We start from the raw sequence: 15,182 nt of genomic DNA, 5'->3' as shown, positions 1-15,182 counted from the left end.
GTCTTTGTATTTGTGCTTTGTGAGAAGTTCCTGCAAAACATTTCAGGAAATGGGTCAGAATGTTATAGAAATTATGCCAGGCCTTCACACGGAAATGTTAGGTGGCTGATGAAATGCCTGTAAAATAAAAAAAAGAGAGGCGTTTTTGCTCAATGCTTGTTTGGTCAGAGTTTCAGTTATCAACCAACTCATTGTAAGTATGTATTAAAAATCCCATAAATCACTCCACTAGACCTAGACCGATTTCTTCATAACTCATAAAATACTGTGTTGGTAAAAAAAAAAAAAAAGTGGTTTCAGGGTACTAAATGGCCATTTAATAATAATGATAACTTTAAAGTTTAACTCTTGTTTATTATTTACCTGCATGTATCAAAATCTCGGAGCCCTTTGTGAGAGGAGCTCAGGGGACTTCAGATGTCTCCGAAACAAAAAGAAGATGCACTGAAGTGGTTTTGAAGAGAACCAGGCTGGACAGTAATGGTCCGATTTGATTTTCAGTTACCGGTTATGTAACTTAAAACGGCTGCATCATTCACCACAAATGCACATACTGCACATCTCTAAGCATACCAGTCAGACCAGCAGCACAGCCTGCTACACACCATATTTCCAGTCAGCACATGAGAGCAGTTTCTATGTTGTATGTTAATTCACTTGTAATGTGTTTGGTCTTGGTTGCTTTGGTAAATGCGGGTCTGGTTCCTGTGCTGTGTCAGTGGCAGGTTTGCTTTACAAGCAGCAGAAAATGCAACAATCCGCTTGACTTTGTTGAACTGATTTAGTATTTATTGATTTAGACTTTGTATCTGATTTAGGCGACCAACTAGGTGAGCCGCAGCAACACAAAAATGACAACAGAACAGGAGAACAGAGAGGAATAAAGCAAAAAACAAAAAAAAAGAGCAGCGTGGAACCAGAGAGATAGTAAAACAGTTTAATGAAATAAATAGTCATAAATAATAACAAGAAGAAGATTCAAAGTGAAGAAATGAATGTCTAGTGGGTTCACAGCCACACTGGAAGCAAATGTGACAGTTTTAGTTGCAATAAGAATGCAAGCATGTAAATGGACAAAAACAACAACAATCTAAAACATAGTAGGCCTACTCGATTTATTTATGCAAAGTCACAGAGTTAATGCCTCTGTTCTGTTTTTGCACTTTCTCCACACAAGCTTCCATAATAGCTCTGAGATTGTTTGGCTGTATGATCGGCCATATGATCTGCCTGTCCGGTCTATAGATGAAATACTTCAGAATCCACGTTTAAATTTGCTCAAGGTGGCCCCGTCAACGTAGCGTTCGCTAAACCCAACAAATGGCTTTAAAATGTGCTTCATTTTCCCAATCCCAGCTGCATATGCTCAACCTCTACTGTCAGTCATTCCAACCCTGCGTGAAATCAAACATCACCCAGATGCTTATGATTTGAAAGTAACAGTTTGTTGTTGCTGCGCCTTTTATATATCCTGTTGGGATTTTAAGTGTAACTTTGCAGTTGTTGAGATGAAAATGTCCCTCTGTCTGCTTTAAAGATGCATGAAACTTTAAGTTCACAAAAGTGAAAAATGCACTCTGAAAATAAAACGCAGATGAGTGAAGATGTATGGAGTTTCACCGCAAGAATCTATGAAAGGCTAAGCTTTGAAAAGGTGCACTGAAGAATAAACTGATGATTCTGCTTAGTGTGTATTTAGCTTGATGACATCACACAAGACTCAGCTAACTCCGTAGAGCTAACTCTGTGGAGGATAAGCAACTTGACAGACAGTGAAGGATTTACAACAAAATAGCAAAATAAATGGGAAAACTGACCATTTATGGGCAACTTACTATATCCGAAGCCAGCTTAATGGATTTTATAGAAAGATCCTGGTGGTAGATTTTTGTTTTTTAAGCTGTAAGGTGAATCCTTCTCGTTTTAAATAAAACTGTCTTGTACAAACAGCTGACAGGCAGCCAAAGAGGATGAGAGTTGGGGAAAGGGGTAATTCCACAGGTCAGGAACAGGGCCGTGCCCCACCCAGCCCCCTCCGCCAGCCTCCTCTCTCTAATGAATCTAATTCATTAATGCATTACCGATGGCATGGTGAACATGGTTAGCCTGACAAGTTTCCTCCTAAACATATTAGTTAATGATGATTCCAAGGTTATTAATTGCAGAGGCACCAGCCCACCATAATTGAGTCATCATTTGCATACCCGGTCATCAGCAGAAAATTAATTTCTTTTTTATTTTTTGCATATCTAATTTAGGAGGCCACGATTGGATTAGGTCGTGAAAATTGCGGCGACCGGGATTCTGCTGACCTCAAAGTATTCCAGGGTCTTCGCGGTAACCGGAGATTTCCGTAATGCTAAAAGTAAAAGGGAAGGAGGGTTGGGGAGGGGAGAGAGAGAGCGAGAGAGAGAGAGGACCTGGAAGTACTGATGAAGTAAAGATTCGCATAAACACACAAGGAGGGATTGTTTGTGTTCGCCTACTTAATTGCCCAAAGGTTTATAGCTGCAGAGGGCTCTCTTCCCACTACATCTAATAACAGAGTTAATAGTTTGCTGACAAACTGTAAAGTGGTAGGTAGAGTGCATGATTTTCTAGCAGTAAGAGGAAGATTATTGAATTATGGAGTTTACACACTTAGTCCTCAGGAAAATGAGTTCTATGGGCCTAATGTTTCTGATTAGCGAACCAAGCATCGATGCGGAGTTGCAGCTCCAGGGATTCAGCTCCCCCCCCCCCCCCCCGACACCTCCCCGTCGTCCGGCTCCCCCCAAATGCTGAGCAGCACACGCACATTCAAACTCCCGCTCATAAATCATAAATACACCCTGACAAAAGGTGAAGTCGTTTTTTTTCTTGCTCTTTATTTCCAGCTGGTTTTCAGGCTCGGATAGACTGGTCAGTGTGGGAGGAGGACAATGGGAGTGGGAGGCCGAGGGCAGCAGCGGAGCCAGCAGACCCCGGCACTCCGGGGACCTAGCATTAAAAGGCACCATTCCTGCAGAGGGCCCCCCCCCCCGGTACATCAAGAGGGGTGCTGTTCAGGAGCCGGGAGAGTGCTACTAGTATCCTAATGAAATATATTAATGCATATATTCCTCACGCTCCTACTCCGCCTCCTTTCTACTTCTCATTCTCTTCTCCGCATGGACACATGAGGGGAGGAAGAGCGGAGAAGCGCATTTGAAAGAAAAACAGGAGTCCCCATGGGGATCCCAGACACAGAAAAGAAAGGAAAGAAATGGAAAGGAGAGAGGAGTGGGTGTATGGGGGTGGTGGAGGGAGTGGTGGGTGTTCAGAAAAGAGGTAGACCTAGACAGTGAGCAAAACACAAGGGCTGCTGGAATGAATATTAATAGTGCTCTGAGCTGGAAAATAGTCACATTGGACATTATAGATAGATGTAGGCTGGCAATGAGAAGCAGGTTGCATTCCTGGCCCTAGTTTACCGCGTCTGTTCGCATTAGACAAGCATGTGCAACTCCTTTCTGCGTATCCTCGAAGAGCCCTCGCCGCAAGATGCAGGATGTGTGAGTGCAGGCACACCGGGGATGAGCGTGAACTCACATTTGGGACCGCTCCCCTCCCCTCACGCGGTCGTTTCCCACAATAATTATCCCCGGCGACTGTGGGTGTCGGTCTATGATCAGTGTGGTACCTGTCAGAGGGAGCCCCGGCAGAGCCCGTGCTTTATATTCCCTGTAATTGCTGCTGCTAATTTACCGTGCGTTGGCCTAATGAGAAGGGAGGTGAGGGGCTGGGGTATGTAATGGATGTTAGAGAGATAGAGACAGCGCGACGCATTTCAACACAGCCTGCAGAGAGAGAGAGAGAAGGAAGAGGGGAGGAGGCCGGCGAACTGTGTGTGTTAAGCAAGCATGTAGAACACTTATCTTTATTGTTTTACTGAAATGAAAAAAGATAAGCTGTTTGCCCTCCCCTCTTCCTTCTTGTCTCTCCACTTCTGTCCTTCCATCTGCTGATGATACGACGGTGACAGCGGCGAGCGCATTAGTCCAGCTTTTTGTTTTGTAGATTTATGATAAAAACCAATTTTAAAAAGGGCATACGGCGCCTTGTGCTACTTAAACCCTTCCACATTTGGCTATGTTAAAGGGTCCGGTGTTGTATGTTTTCCAGCCACATAGTGCTATTTTATAGCGCCATCAAGTTACCTTCAGTTGTTTTGAACATGCCTGTATATATCAAAAATAACTTAAAATAAATTTGACTTTGCAATTTGATGCTTTGACATTGGCCTGTGTGTCTTTAAGACGCCCCAACTCTTCCCGACGCTCCGCCTTCGGCAAGTCATCGCGATGATTCCTTAGGAGCGTTGGACCGAGGACCTGGTTCCACCAGGTGTTTGCTGATTGCTGCCGCCGCTAGTTTGAAGGAGCTGCGTGGGGGGAGGCGCGCTCTGTGAGGCGGAGGTTCGGCTGGAGACTGCAGCTTCACTGAGGAGCTTTGTGAAAACAGGCGGCGTTTGTGTGAGAGCAAGTGATCAAGCGCCCCCTAATGGTTGCTACGGGAGACTTAAGATTTCCTCAAACATGCATGAAAGAGTCGAAGCAGCACTCCAGGTATGTTTATGATGAGGAAATAACGTCCTTAAAAAATGTCAGTATTACATAATACATTCATTCCCCCTGTAAAAAGCACAAACCTCAGTGTATTTCACTTGCTTTTCATGTTATAAATCAACATAAAGTAGTGTAGAACTGTAAACTTGAAGTAAAAGAATATAGAGTTTGATTATTCTTTTTTGTTCTTCTGCCACCTTACAGCAGCAAGTCATTTGGAGTATGACCAAAGAGTTTAGCACTAAGAGAAATCGATGTTCTTGTCCAATTCGTCTTACCTAAAACTCAGATTTGGAGAAGAATATCAACTGGATAGTCTTTCCACAGGTTCTGTGTTCAATTTAGGTCTGAACTTTGACTGGACCGATGCTTAGATATGCTGTCAGTTTAGGCAACACCTTTTTATGTCTTGTTAAGTTTTTCCTTGGTTTTCATGCTGTTGCTTTGTCCACTAATATCCTGTAACAAACTTCTCAAGCATACACAAAGCAGCTGGACTTATACTTTGAATAACACAAAGCAGGACTCTTTTTACTAATTAGATGGGAGGTATCAAATTAAACAAGGCTAAGTACAAATGCACGACACACTTTTCTAATTTTTTACATGTTAAAATATTGAAAACCTAGACTACGATGACAGGAAATTATTCTTTTCTCCATAATTCTGCCTCAATTTGCTGATTATATAAAAAAAAAAAACAATCGCAACAATGTCAAAAGCTCAAAGGGGTGCGGATACCTTTATAGCCACTGCAGATTATTTATTTCATTTATTCCAATATTAATTAGAGGAAGAAGCAGGTAGCGCAGAGAAATGGCCCCTTTTCTACTTATCCGCAGTCACAACTGACATTAAACTCGGCAGTAGAGACAGTGCCATATTAATGTCATTCACACTTTGAAGCACCGGCGCTATCTTGTGATGGCGACACGTCCACCCTTCATTTCTCCCTAATGAGGTCACGACAGAGGCCAGCGGTTTCAGCAGGCGCGCACACACCTCTGTTTGTCATCTGCGCTCACACACACACACACACACACACACACACACACACACACACACGCACGCACGCACGCACGCACGCACGCACGCCCACCCCCACCCGATCTCCTGACAAGTGCTGGATTGACGGGGTCGCTGTTGATTGATGCGCCGCGGTTCCTCCACATGTTCTACAGCTCAGTCATTTAATTATGTTTCCCAAGCATCATTAAGTACCATTATATTCTATCATATTCTAATGAGAGAGGTTGCCAGTCACAGGACAAGCTAATTGGTGATTAATGTTGTGTATCAGTGAGAGACAAACGCAAGATTGGCCATTTAATGACACAACTCTGTATTTAAGTGCTGAATATGGGAAAAACACAAACAGACGGAGGGGAAATTACAGAGACTGGACGAAATCAAAACAGATATTACCTCTTAAAGGACTAATCTCACACACGCACACGCAAACACACACATGTCCTGCATTATTTCCTGAATTGTTCGCCCTTTTGGCTACATTACACACACTTACACAGAAAATGCTTGAACCCCTCTCTGGAAACATAACTCACCTGCTCCTCCAGATTAACCACTAACTCAGTATCGATGCACCGCCTCACAGGTACACGCACACACACGCGCGCGCGCACAAACATCCTCATCCCGTATTGACATGCCGCGCGGCTGTAGGTGTTTCCATTTAAGGTCAGTCAATTGCCTTAAGTATGTAATGTTAGGAGGGGGGTCCGTAAACATGTCAAATTAGCAGTAATGAATGAGCAGACACCGGCGACGGAGAGGGGGGGCCGCTGTCAGGGCGCGGCGCTCAGGACAATACATTACCCTGAGTTATCCTAGCCTGCCCTCTTTGTAACACACACATTGACTGAGCAGACACGGGGCGTAAACTAGTGGGACCCATTCAGTAGTCACACACACTGCTTTAATGGGCTGTGGGCCTGATTGGTGTCCAGGAGATGGAAAACTAAGGAAAAAAAAAAACTCCTGACAAAGAGAGGACATGGTGTTAAATGTAGGAAAGTTTAGAGTTTGAAGGTTAGCAGATTAGGTTGTTTACTTATGCTCTCCAAAGTTAAAAATCAGCTCTCATGTTGCTGATGAAGGGAATCAACATTCTCACATCAGACGGCTGCCAAGACAGAATTGCCGTAGGTTATGAGTTCTGATCATCATCCTTATACCCTAATCACAGTATTGCATAACTGTCTTGCATTGCTATGATGGAGGATGATACACTGTCTTAAAAAGAAGATAACAATTAAAAACTATGCTAATATGCATTTGGCTCTATAGTATAAATATGTAAGATTTCCAGATAAGGTGGACTGCCACAGATTTTTGGCACGTGGAAAATTTCATGGCTTCCGAATCCCAACACCACTCTTTGTGTTTAGCCTATATGTGGGCCAATGTGACATCATTTATACAACGTACTCCAAAAAAGCATTGAAGACAAAACAGTACCACGCAACACTATGTGGACTTCCTGCACTGATGATGATTTCCTCTCCTCAGCATGCTGCAGGCTTGAAACAGAAAGTAAAACTGAATAAGTTGACTAAAAGTTAATGAAATATATTTTGAACCAGCAGAACACTGTGCGTTATACACTCATGATTGCAGTAAAACAACTCTGTTCAATCCAGGAATGTATCAGAAGCTGCAAATTTTTGAACGCAATAAGTATTCTTCAAAGATGTGACAGAAGACGATGTTAACAAAATTCCTTTAATTTTCTTATATTTAGACCTATGTCATATGCCTTTCAATCCCTATTTATTACACAAAAGAACACATAGTTTGACTCGTGAGCATTTAACATTTTGTTTTGAGGAACATTAAAGTTCTAATTAAGAAGATGAAAGTTCATAAAGGATAATATTTACCCCACTAAAACTTTAAATACTCATTCATGTTCTTGTGAAATAATCAAAATAGTTTAACAGTTGATAATGTTAAACTTGTAAATGTATCTGATTTTATAGTATTATGTCTTTTTAAAGATGCTAGCTGATAACAGATTGTTGAATTAATTTAGTCTTAAATTGACCCAAATGTATTTATTATAGAGTGTAGTTTGCGAGGCAGCCATGTTGGTCATTATGCGCTGGCTAAATTAATAAGGTTATCATAATCTATCTGTAGCCAATGATGAATGGTTTGTTTAACCAAGCATACCCTTTAAGAGGAGAATATGTGCCTCTGTATCAGAGCTGTTCTGTAAACGTTCGTACAATCAAAGCAACAAATAAAAGCGGGCAGATGTTGTGAGCAAAATGTTACCACGACACAGAGTCTTTTGCACGCACTACGGCAGCTCGAAGAGGACATTTATTCAGATGACTTCTCCTTGCAGACTCACTTTTACCCCCTGATTTACATGACAAAAACTTTTTTATGAGACTCGAGTCCCAGACCTCGAGTCCAAGTCAAGTCTCAAGTTTTTGAAATCCGAGTTCAAATCAATTCTGGAGTTTGTCTTTTGTTTTTTTTTAACTTTGCAACTACAGGGGAGACCCCAGTCCAAGTGGCAGACTTAAGCCATCTCTGTTGACGGACAGGGGAAGAAGACGAAATGGAGAAGAGAAATTATGAAAATAGATAAAGAGATAAATAGAGGACCAAGCCAGAGGGAGAAAAAACAAACTGCGGTATTTATTTTTTCTTCTCAGTGTTGAAACAGGAAAAGGACCTCTGGTTTAATAAACCATGAATCCTTTCACAGAGGGTTTGTATGTTATTCTTCGGAGAAACAGATATGTGGGGAGAGACAGGGAAGCGGGGAGCAGCGGGGATGAAGAAAAAAAAAAGGAGAAGAAGAAATCCTCGGCAGCCATATGAATTTCACTCTCCCCTTTTCTCCCCTCTCAGCCCACTTTCTGGCTGTATGTTAGTTTTGCGTTAGAAGTGTGGGATAAGGGTGGGCTGAAGGGGGCAGAGGGGCGGCGTGGGGGGGTTACACATCCTCCTCAGTCCAGCCTGAGAGAGAAGCAGGAGATATGGTTTCCATCTGTAAACAATTAAATTCTTCTATTCTTCCTTGAGGCATTTGACAGTTTGTGAAAACGGTCCCTGAACATATTTGCTCTGCGGAGAAAATCATCTCTTCACCACAACAAAGCTTGTTATTCAGTATGTGGTCTATACTGTGCTTCAGTGGGGAGAGAAAAGAAAAAAAGACAACAAAAAAAAAAGTCCACTTGAATTTCCATGCTGCACATTGTGGATATGGTGATAAATAAACATGTACACAAACATGAACCTAGTGTCTGTGTATGTTGTCTCCTTTGCCTCCCACTCTTCTCAAGCCCTTCCTCCGTCACCCGCCTCTCCTCCTTCCTGTAACAAAGGTTACATTGATCATGTTTCTAAAAAGGGTCTCTGTGTTTCCACGCGGGCCCTGCCTCTGATATGTTTTTCTTGGCGGGCCGGGACTCCCTCACTTTTGTCATTCGCCTCGGCATATTTCAACAAATTAGAAACATTAGAAAGCCGGGGATCGCTGCAATGTTTTGGTTTGGTTTCAAAACTCTTACAGTCCCCACAATTATATTTCAAAACACGACTGAATTGTTTGACAGCCCGGCGGAATAAAAACCCTTAAAACAACTTTTTCATTAGAAACACATGCTCTCACAATTAGAGCCGCGCGCGTCATGTTAATGTGTGTTTGCGCTGGTCCGCTTGTTGTTGTGCGAAAGTTTATGCATCGACGGTGTGTGCGCGTGCGGGGGTGTGTGTGGGTGTGTGTGTGTGTGTGTGTGTGTGTAACTCTGCATGGTCGTGTGTGCGTGCGTGTCCGTGTAAGGGACAAAGGGACACAGTGCTCCACATAACAGCATTACAGATGGCTCTTGTGAGTGGTTGTGACAGTGGAAGCGAGTGAGTTCCCACTCCATACAGATGTACTCTGAGTGACCTTACAAACACAGTGGAACTAAAACAGGCCCCCTACCTCCCGCTCTCACTCTGGCACACACTGTCAATTCTCACTCAGCCCTTGCGGGGCACTAAAAGTTGTTTCCTGCGCCAGGAATACATCAAGGGCCAGGAATATATAAGCGGCGAGCCGGGGAGATGCATAGCTACAGTCCAGGAAAGCATAACTTGGACTAAGTAAATATTGGACTGAAGGATTAGTAGCTTTTGCCACCTATAAAAGCAAGCCTGGCATGCCAGGCTGACTTAACGACCGCAGGCCCTGACTTTAGTGTAGATTGTTTTACCAAGAATCTGAATTGGAACAAAGAGGACATTTCAACAAGACGGCTTTATGGAGGAAAAGGGGAAAAATTAGAAATTTGTTCAACAATTACCCCTTTCCGTTCAGTGATTTAAGGACTATTTAAAAGTGACTGGAGCCTGGAGTGGGGGGTGGGGTGGGGAGGGGGAGTAATCTTTATGTGACATTTCATAGAAAACACAAGCCCACCCTTATTACTTCCTGTATTATTATTATTGAATTATATATATATATATATATATATATATATATATATATATATATATATATATATATACTGTATCCTACCAATGGCTGGAAAAAGCTGGACTCAAGGACAGCACAGAGGCCCTCATCCTGGCCGCCCAGGAACAGGCCCTAAACACCAGAGCAATAGAGGCCCAGATCTACCACACCAGACAAGACCCAAGGTGTAGGTTGTGCAAGGAGGCCCCTGAGACAGTCCAGCACATAACAGCAGGGTGCAAGATACTGGCAGGGAAAGCGTACATGGAACGACATAACCAAGTTGCAGGCATAGTGTACAGAAACATCTGTGCAGAATATGGACTGGAAACCCCGAGATCAAAGTGGGAAACACCCCCAAAGGTGACGGAGAACGCCAGAGCTAAGATCCTGTGGGACTTCCAGATCCAGACAGACAAAATGGTAATGGCGAACCAACCAGACATTGTCATAGTGGATAAACAACAGAGGAAAGCCGTTGTGATAGATGTAGCAATACCAAGCGACTGCAACATCAGGAAAAAGGAGCACGAGAAACTAGAGAAATACCAGGGCCTCAGGGAGGAACTGGAGAGGGCCTGGAAGGTGAAGACCACAATGGTGACTGTGGTCATCGGGGCCCTCGGGGCAGTCACCCCCAAACTGGACCAATGGCTACAACAGATCCCAGGAACAACATCAGACATCTCAGTCCAGAAATGTGCAGTCCTTGGCACAGCCAAGATACTGCGCAGAACCCTCAAGCTCCCAGGCCTCTGGTAGAGGACCCGAGCTCAGAGGATAAGAACCACCTGCGGTGGGTGAGAAGGGAATTTTTTACTGTATATATATGCACAGCTTGAATTAAGGAGCACTTCCACTAATATCGCTACAATTTACATTCGGAAATTGGAAATCAAATTCCAACATTCTGAATTGCAAAAGCCAAAGGTTTCTCATATGTCTTTCTCTCAAGCAAAGTGGAAACTTGTGCCTTAGAGAGGGATTTCTGTTTTTTTTTTTTTTTTTTTACATGGGTAACAAACACAGTAGAGCACAGGTGTCAAACTCCAGTCCTCAAGGGCCGCTGTCCTGCAGTTTTTAGATGTGCCACAGCTTCAAAACACTGGAATGAAATGGCTTAATTACCTCCTCCTTGTGTAGATCAGTTCTCCAGAGCCTTAATGACCTAATTATTCTATTCAGGTGTGGTGCAGCAGAGGCACATCTAAAGGTTGCAGGACAACGGCCCTGCAGGACTGGAGTTTGACACCCCTGCAGTAGAGCAATATCTTTCTGGTAACCAAAGCTAAGAAAAACCTTTTGTTGTCCTTACAAATGGTACGCAGATAAAACTCTGTTTAGGCACAGATCTTGGTTTTAAGGCACTTTGCACATCCACTATGCAGTTTGTATATATTGACATATATCATTTAAAATTTGTCATTCATCATCATGTAGAACACAGAACATGAGCTTCAAGTCTTATATGATGGAAGCCCTCCTTGCCATCACCCTAATCGTTAGCTTTCTCCACGCGTCCTCTATTAAGTTCAAGTCAGGATTTTAGTTAGGCCATTCTAAACAAAACTTAGAGACGAATTTAAACCTAAATCTGACAAAGGTGTAAATAATTACAGACTTAACTGTGTGTTCTGACTGTTGGGAACCTGCTATAGCTTTATTCACTATACTTGAACAACTTAAATGTTTTTCTTGTTTTTTCTTGTTTTTTTCGCCACTGTCGGTGTGGGGGAATGTGCCAGGATGAATTGTTGCTAATGAGTGACCTCAGTGTAGCTTGATCCATCCATCTCTTTGCACATGTCACTGTTTCTCATGAAATCAGTCACACATAGTTATCAGCTTGTGCTGCTAATTGGAGTTTGCCCGGTAAGTGAGCAAAACAATGAAGTCGATCTCCCTCATCTGCTGCATCTCGTCAGTTTGTTCTGAGGACATCTGCACGCAGGCGATTGTTGTGATTCCCCAGATTTTTGTTGTGCCTTGGACTCATAATCAGCTGATCGGGTGGTAAGTCAGACGGATACTTTCTGCAGTCTTATCCAGCGTAACATCCTGTGGTAGCAAGCATGCTTCTGGCTAAGAAAATATCAACAAACTCAATAACTGGCTCTTGTGAAAGTGTAAATAATGAGTATCCACAAACAAAGCGTTGCATGCCACGCACATCAAGATTTCTATTTTTAATTTAAGTTGCTGCTCTGTAGACTTCTTAATTTTTCTAAAAATTCACTTCAGTGTGACTTCTGTCTACAGCAGGGGGGACCTATTACTGATGATAACTTCATGGAACTTGCTTAAAATAATTTTCGTCTTCTTTGAACTTGCTTAAATGTCAAAGTAATTCTTTTTTTTTTCCATTGGCATTATGAAAAACTCTTTGAGATAGAAGTTGAGGTGAATAATGGGACAGAGCGTTGGTGTGAACCGTTTCCTTACAAGGAGTCATGTGGTTTATAATTAGGATTTAGTGAGAACAATTCCAACAACTACTTTTAGTTCCTCAATTTTTGCTTTCATGAACCAACATGAGTGGTAAGCCATTGTCGATGTACTGTCACCTCACAGCAAGAGCCTCTTTGGTTCAAATCTCAAGTGACTCTGTAAATGGAGTTTGTATGTCAACTGCACAAGATGTACCAAGCCTCTAACTGACTGCATGCATGGAGGAAGAATAGCACTAAGATACAAAAGACAGTGCACACTGAAAAAAATAAAAACAAAACAAATCCACTTTATGTGTTTTTCAAACCAATTTTTTTCTCACTTCTACGTAGCTGAGAAAAGTTGGTTTGAGGAAAAAAAATTGCTGCATGAAATATCATGCAAAGTAAATATAGCCGCTTCAATTTGATACCAGAATTAATTCAAAATTGAATGCTATTTGGTAAAAAGTAAAAAAAAAAAAAAAAAAAATTTAGAAAAGTACAAGTCAAGATTGTTGCATCCTTTCCCAGTGATACTGGACACTTTCCTCCATCAAGTAATTAACTTTGTTTTAATTTCCAAAATCTGTGCAGACTGTAGGTTTCTGTCCCCAAATGCTACAAGAGGTATGTTTGCTACAACTATCAAAAGGTGGTACGGTGTAAAAAATCTTAAGTCAGGCAAACTATTTACATTATAATAAATAAAAAAAAATACTCCTATTATTATTTTCACAAGCAAATTTGATAGCCTTTGTCCTTTACAGATAAGACATAATATTTCAGTTTTCCGACCCCCACGTGGGGAATTTGGTAACATTATCCCATTTTGGTCCTCTTCCTCCCTTACTAAATACAAATGCATCTTCAAGGGCCCGTCTTGAAGCATTCTTCGGCTTGCTGCTGATGTCGAAGCTGATTTTGATTTTTCTCTTCCCTCACTCATTCTTCAACTCCTCCCCGCCCCCTCCAAGCCAGCTCGTTTCTGGTGGTGGATTGTGAAACAACTGGAATGTTTTGTATTCCAGTGCGGTCTCGCCCGCAACATTTGCTTCCAATTTTGACAGATTTCGGAGTGGAGATTCTGAGGGAGAGAAATTGTTGATTGTACGTTTGTTCGAAAAATAAGATCTTTAGCGAAACCTTCTTAAATATTTCCACTCTCCCCCCGTTGTTCTTGGGCTCTACCTCTCCCCTTACTTCCTCCAGCCTTCCTTGTCTTTCCTCTGTTGGTTGCAGGCCAAACACAGTCACCTCATCTTGTATTGTGGGAGAGATTGTAAAGTTTTCATTGAGCGCATGTGGAAGTAATTTGGCTGTAATCTCCAGTAATAGTGGGTGCAACATTGAAACAGGCTGGAACATTTGGCCTCATATATATATATATATATATATTTTTTTTTTTTTTTTTTTTTTTTCTCAGGGTCACAATGGGCTTATTTCAATATTTAGCGTGTTGAGTGATTGAATTATTATATCACATCTGCTGTTGAAGAGTACAGGGATGTTAACAAATGTAACCAGAGAGCATAAAAAAAAAATAATAATAATTGCGCTGCCTGAAATCCCAAAGACGAAGGCTTCCTGCTTGAGGAAGAGTCCACACATCAATGTCAACGTGGCCCACGGGGAGCCAGACGTTTTAAAATGCATGACATTTAAGAGCTCCGTGTACAGAGGGGAAACAAAAATGCTGTACAAAAAGGCACCATTACAGCATGTAACATCCCAGACCTGAACCTAGTTTTCTGCAAAAACTATGTAAAGCGAGCACACACACACACACGCACACACGCACACACGCCGGTATCTTACACACAAACACGCAAAGTCAAGAGCACTCTGCTCAGCTACTGCTGAGGTGCAAATGGTTTGCCTCTATGCATCACTGACCCGACGCTGTTCCTTCACCTCCTCTCTTCTCGACCCAGCCCTGTTTGACTCTGTCCATCAATGCTGCACCTCTTGCGCCCTTCTCTCTTTTTGCACTTTGTCTCTGTGCCCTCTTCCTCCCTGCGCTTTTCCCATAATTTGTCTCCATGTCCTCTGCGTGCTGCACATTTGAGCTTCCCATTTGTTTTGTCTGTGCTGTCTCAGCCTCTGGCTCCCACTTGCGCCTCTTCACTTCCTCCTTATTTTCATGCGGCCGCACATGATATATAAAAACTAATATGAGTCCCATAAAATTGCATTAAAATGCAATTTCTGAGAAAGGACAAATTGGGACTCTCTCCTCTCTTCCTGCTCAAAAGAGCTCAAATAAATGTATCACATCGTAAGTGTTGAAGTGAGATGTGAATGTCATGGTGAGATCCAAAGAGCTGTCTGAGGCCTTCAGGAAGTAAAAAAAAAAAAGTCTGGTAGGGGATTTCAAGTGACCGCAAACGAATTTGAAACCAGTCATTTCACTGTTTGGAATATACTTTATGAATGGAGGACATTCAAATTTAACTGCATGTCCAGGTTTGGCCGTAGAAGGAGGTTGACACAGAAAGCAGACAGCAACTTGCTAAAGGAAGCCACTAAAAACTAAAATGTCATCATAGCAGACTCTTACTGCTGTTTATTTTAAACTGAATGGCTGAGCAATCGGAAAGAGACTGCACAACTTTAGCAGGTGTGTGTGTGGTTCTTTTCTCTCCAGAACACATGAAAACTAGGTTTGCCTTAAAGAACAACGAGCAG

This window comes from Xiphophorus maculatus, chromosome 23 (assembly GCF_002775205.1).
Source record: "Xiphophorus maculatus strain JP 163 A chromosome 23, X_maculatus-5.0-male, whole genome shotgun sequence".
NCBI lineage: Eukaryota > Metazoa > Chordata > Actinopteri > Cyprinodontiformes > Poeciliidae > Xiphophorus > Xiphophorus maculatus.
This window is presented reverse-complemented; position numbering follows the sequence as displayed.